This window comes from Entamoeba invadens, assembly GCF_000330505.1.
Source record: "Entamoeba invadens IP1 unplaced genomic scaffold scaff_1105074725961, whole genome shotgun sequence".
Lineage (NCBI taxonomy): Eukaryota > Evosea > Mastigamoebida > Endamoebidae > Entamoeba > Entamoeba invadens.
This window is the reverse complement of record NW_004440161.1, coordinates 17020-23402: the sequence shown is the minus strand read 5'-3', so window position 1 is coordinate 23402 and position 6383 is coordinate 17020.

Below are 6383 nucleotides of genomic sequence, written 5' to 3'. Positions count from 1 at the left end.
TATAATTTGTAATAAGAGAAATATAGTTTTAATTAATACATTTTTTAAAAATATAGTACAGTTTTGTAAAACATTACAAATAAATAGATTGTGCTCAATATTTTTGGTTAAACAATTAAAAGTTTGTTTTTACTTGTTTTAACAACAAAAATCATTTTAAAAATGCGTTTTAGATGAATTTTATTTATAAAACAACGTATTTTTTGAGCAAAAATTAAAATTTAGTTTATTACTGTTTCGATATATAAATATTAACATTATTTGTTTCGTTTAAAGTCACAACAAATACGTTTTTGCCAAATATATTGGTAAAAAAAGAATTTATTGCACATTGAATGAGTTTTCAAATTTATTATTATTTTTCATTTTTTATTTCTAATATGTTGTATAAAAACAACGAAAATAAACGGGAAATCAAGCAAACATATGGCATTTAAGTTAATGTACCAAAAAACTTGTTCGGGTCCAGAACTTGCACCTTTTTTACAATGATTGTTCATGATTAAAATACATTTATCCTAAATTGTGCATTAAAAAAACTAAATAAACATGAAAAAAAAACAGAAATATTTAAAAATATTAATGCAAAATCATATCGTTAGTAAAATAATAGAATGAACAATAAAAAATAAGTTATAAAAAATTAAACAGTTTAAAATATTGCAAAAAATAGGGAATTTTGCCTATTAACACATCAATTATTTATTAAACAAATTTAAAAACATTGAAAAAAAAAGAATTGTTAATGTGATATCGATCGGCACTATTTTCGTTTGCAAACATTGATATCAAAGAACAATTAAAACAATTATATAATAATTAAAATAAACAATTCAAATTAATACATAATACCAAATATTTAAAAATACAAACAAAAACAAACCAATAACATTAGAAATGGATTTTTCAAACATTAATGATTTGAATAAATACAATATTTTACATGCAATTATTTGATTACAAATGGTTGTAACTTATAATATACAATTGTTTATTATTGTTTAAACCATGTTTATTGAATAATGGTTAATAACAATTCAATACGCCATGTATAAAAAGGTATTTAAAAAAATGAGTTATCAAATTTTAATAATAACATTAAACAATATAAGAAATAAACTATTTTTTGTAATGATAAATACAATTTGTTATTTTATAAATAATAATTGTTCGGGTTCATCTTTTTGATTAAATTAAAATTTTGTGAAAAAAATTTGGGTAATGTCTTGTACTTTTTAGTTCTGTTTTTTTCAAGTTGGATTTGTAAATTATCATAAAAAATAATGAAGTTTGATTTTGGCAACCAATTACCAAGATCCTTTCACAAAATTGATCTTATATTCGAGAAGTTGTGTTGCCTATTTTTTTGACCAACCAAATTTACAATTAAACCAGAGATGGCCACTAATAACACAATTTAAAAACATATTTTATTAAAAGTGGAAAAAACAAAAAAAACTCTTAAACAATCAATTTGAATTGCCAGGCCTTAATTTCGTTCCACATGTGCGATGTTAACGTTGAAAACTCTGTTATTATTGAGATACCCCGATGGATTAAAAAATTGCACTACCAAAGACGCGTTTTCAAAGACATAGAAAACAACATTTTTAATATATTTTATTTGTTTATAATGACCAAATCCCACAAAAGACCACAATTGAAATATACAAGGACTTCAATGAGTTATGAGTGTAGAATTTTCATAGTTACACTTTTCAAATCGAGTAGTTGTAGCATTGGAAAGTTCTAGTGTAAAAACAGCAAGTCACCAGAAAACTTTGAAAAGACGGTCAACAATACTGGGCACTCCGAGTAAAGAGATTGTCAATTAACAATAAGCTGCCAACATCAACAAACTTAATAGGGAATCGAGGTGACAACTGCCTGTATGAATATGAAAAATTTTTAATATAATAATATTTTGACCTTTTGTTGAGTCATATCAACAATATGTTGTTAACAGTGAAGAGGTTCTTTGTATAAAACTTTGCACCAACTAAGAAAAACGATAAAGTACATTGGTGGTAAACTGATCAGAGTTACATCGCCGAGATGATATCAGGCTATAACAACTCTAAGTAAACCGGCGACAACAAAACATTGTCAAATGTATTCAACAAGAACAGCATCAGATTTGACTTCATTATCTTTGAGATGTCGAGCATAGACCTTTGGTGAAGCAGTAAGCCACATTGTTGACCAAATATATATGCAACATTTTCAGTTGTAGATAAAGAAGTGTTGAGAAAACACACTCGAGATATGTGGATTTTGTGAACGCAACATAAACGATACAACCAAATTGTCAATAGTACAATAGAGTACAACCTCAATGTCTATGGTTGCTTTTGAATTAAAAGAACTTATCTTGATGATAAAATTATTTAATGATACAATTGTAATTCTGTAACTTTGTCAATTTACTTTTTTATTTTATTTGTTGCGTTATTTACTTTTGAAAGTACTATTTCAAAATGAGTGAATATTTATAATTAATAAAAAAACATAAATAATTTAAGTGTTTCGATATCACCAAGCCACTCAATCTTTAATTTTAATATTTATTTGATTATTTTAACAATTTTAAATTGTATAATTTTGATAATTATTGTTTTAGTTATTAAAAACCCTTTCTAAAAATATAATATATATTTAAATTAATTATAAAACCAACTAAAAATGATAATAATTGATGCCTAAAACACGTCTTTCGAAAGAAAAAAGAATTCAAAGACGCTGTCTTTCGTTTGGAAAAACACTGGAGTTTATTCCATTTATCGAAGATGAACCCGACAATTTTGTAAAAAACAAAAACTATTGTGTTTTCTGTCGAAAATTTCCAGGTGATACTCCCCAATACCACTACAAAGGAGTTGTTGTTAAAGACTTGTCCAGGTGGAGTACAATGCAACAACCACTTTACGAAGTTGCTTTAAAGCATTTCAACATTTTGAACTATTTGGCATTGAAGTGTTTTCTTTTATCTGGGTTTAAGTCAAAACGAAATGCCAATAAGTATCAAAAGACAGAATTGAACAAACGATAAAAAACACAGGGATTAAATTAACAAATGAAGCTGAAAAAATCCAGCAATTAAATGCCGATTTGAGAAATATATCAACCGAACTGTTTGTTGAACATTTTCACCAAATATGGAATATTTCAGTGAGCACAACGAATCATTAATTTGTGGGAATTTAACACAACGCGTGAATACTAACATCTCTGATATTCCAAATGTGGTAAACGAGAACTTACTTATACCGTTGTATAATCATCAAGAACATCAACAAACAATTCCAACCACATCTACACAAACATTTGGTATATTTACATCACAAGGCGAAACGACAGTAATATCGGCATTTGCAAAAAGTATAGCACCAACCGAGTCCAGATTTAATGCAGAACAACAAGATACGTGTGTAATTGTCGACCAAAATGAGCCAAAACAAAATGGTGAAAAGTCTATTACAATTTGCCAGTCGTTGGCGCATTTGACATTGAAATACAACAAAACCCATTCGAAAATAGTATAGACAAAAGTTTAGATCAAAGTGATGGAGAACAAGAGGCGAGTGAATATGAAGACAGTGAGTTCAGTGAAACAAACGAAGAAAAAGACCCCAACGTGCATAAAATAATGTCGAATGCAGAAACAATTATGTACACAAGTAAATGTTCATTAGAACACCATTCCAATTCAATTGGAATTCGTGAGTCTACTACCACTTGTATGGTAAACAAGAAAGATAACTGGGAAAATGATTTTGATAGTGAAGATGACACTAAAATTAGTTCCAAACTTCAGTTTAAAAACGAAAAAAGTGATTTGGAACAAATGTCCATTTTAATGGAAATTTTGGAAAATACAAATAATAAAGGAAATGACACAATCGAAATAATATATAAACAAATCGATAGTGCAGTAATAAAACGAGTGGGTTCGAATCATCAAAAACAAGTAGTTGAGAGGAAGAAATTCATAGTTATTCTTCTTTCAATATTGTTTGCCATTGAAGATTACTCCACTAATGAAATAACACATTTTTAGACATCATCAAGATCATCACTATCGGTACTGAAATAGAATTGGTTATTTGTGCAAAAACGATTGAGAGAAAGATGAAATTGATACACAAATTAAACCAAAAAGACTCAAAAATTATGGTTTACTTAAAACCCCATTTCATTTAATAGCCGACTCGCAGACGTGTTGTGGAGAAACATATTATTCTTTGTACACCAAGATGTGCTCTAATTATACAACAACATCCGAAATAAAAATAAAAATCGGCAATTATTATGGCGAAAGCGATGCCGAATCATGGGTTGAATGATACTACGCTCATTGAACCACGCAAAACTAAGTGTTCAACAACTGAGAGGCATTTAGTTATATGGGACTACTTGTAACGCAAATATGGTATTTATTTAAAAAATTGGTACTTCTTGAACTCAGGATTAAATTTTTTAAAAAATATTGTTTCGACCATCGACTTTCAAAAGCGTGTGAAAAGGTGGTTGAAAAAAAGAAGGATGTGTCATGAAACAGTTCTTGGATGATATTACAAATGCTCATTTAAGAAATGCATGGGTAGCATACAACCGAAAGAATAAGACGAGTTCCTGTTCAACAAAAATACCAATTAGTAGTGCAATTCGTTTTTTACATCGTTTGTCACATCAAAAATATTTGAAAACTTTGAAAAATATAGAATTTTTTAAACTCTCAAAATTATCATCTCGAATTAAAAGAAGTCAATGAAAACTATTTTAATGATATTTCTTTGGAAAGTGGGGTGTTTGTCAGTGGGCTTTATATTCTTGATTATCTATTTGCTCCAATGAAATTGTTGAGTCAATGGCTTCAAGGAAGGGATGTTTTATTTCCAGTTGCTTATCAACGCATTTGCCAAACAACCAAGTATTTTATAAATATAAAAGCAAATATTTCTGACACAAAAACAAATTTTTTGAAAAAATGTTATTCGTCAGAGAAAACAACAAAGATGACATTGAAACTCTTCGGGTAGTTTGCAAAAAAACTTGTGACGCGTCTTGTTCAAGCTCTTGTATTCAGATTTTCAAACCCACTACGAAAACCACACATTTTGAAATATTCAACGAGCACTTTCTGAAGGAAGAAGACCTTGTTGTTGATACTTATGACGACTTTGCAGAAATCCAAAAAGAGTTACAAATCCAAATCTGATGATCGAAATGAAGCTGTACATGTTGGATATTAATGAAGAATGTATCGATGATTTCAAACACTACAACGAATGTGCACATTGGATGGTTGATTGGGAACTTAACAATCAAGAAGTAATAAATCGAATTAAACAAACAATCATTGAACCTTACAAATCTCCCAACATTCGTTGTACGTATGAACAACGAGATATCATCAATAATAGCGAACCAAGTGGGCATTTCTCGGATTCATTGATGAACTCGGATTGCGCTTCTTCTTTAAGTGAAATGACTTTGGAAAACCAACAAATTGAAATATTTAAACAGTGAAAATTTTATAGGGAATCAAAGGATGAAACTTTAAACAAATTTATTGGAATGTGTCCAGTGAATTATTTAACGTTACCAAATGTATTAAAAAAGATGAAATCAAAAGATGGAGTTTCACAATTAATAAAAATTAGCATGGAACTCAATATAATCGCGGTTACTACCTGTTCAGTAGAAAGATCTTTTTCTCTTTTAAAAAGAGTGTCAAAGCCAAACAGAAAAAACACATCCCGCCAAATACGTATCGACGTGAAAGAGAGATTGGCCCCAATGAAACCTGTTTTACTGACATAAAATATACAATAGTTAATATTACACATGTCAATGTTATTAACGTCTTTTTCCATTTGAAAGTATCAGCAAATAAAAACATTTTACACTGACATTTTACCATTACAAACATTTGGGTTCCTTGGCAACTCGGGTGATTTTTTTTCTTAAGCAATTTTTGGTTCAAATACCTCAACAATTACAATTGATCAACTCTTCACGGCAAAGAAATTTGTTGTGATAATAAAGTGTGAAGTTATTAAGAGTTTATGAGAACTTCAGACTCTTTTATGTGTAGCACCGAGTCAATTGCAATTACTTCAAAGAATTATAAAATCAAAGTTACTCAAGTAGACCTTACATTCTTTTTCTCTCAATATTATAACGTTTTTAAAATTGTTCCCACAAACTTGGGAATAACTTGCATGGTCGAAGTCAATAAACACTTTGGAAGCAAGTTACAAAGATGAATTTGTAATGTGTACATGTCATCTACTAAGAGCATCTTGTACTTTAATTTACCCACAAACAAATACAGTCATTGTATCTACAAACATCAAAATTGATACTATTAACACTGGAAC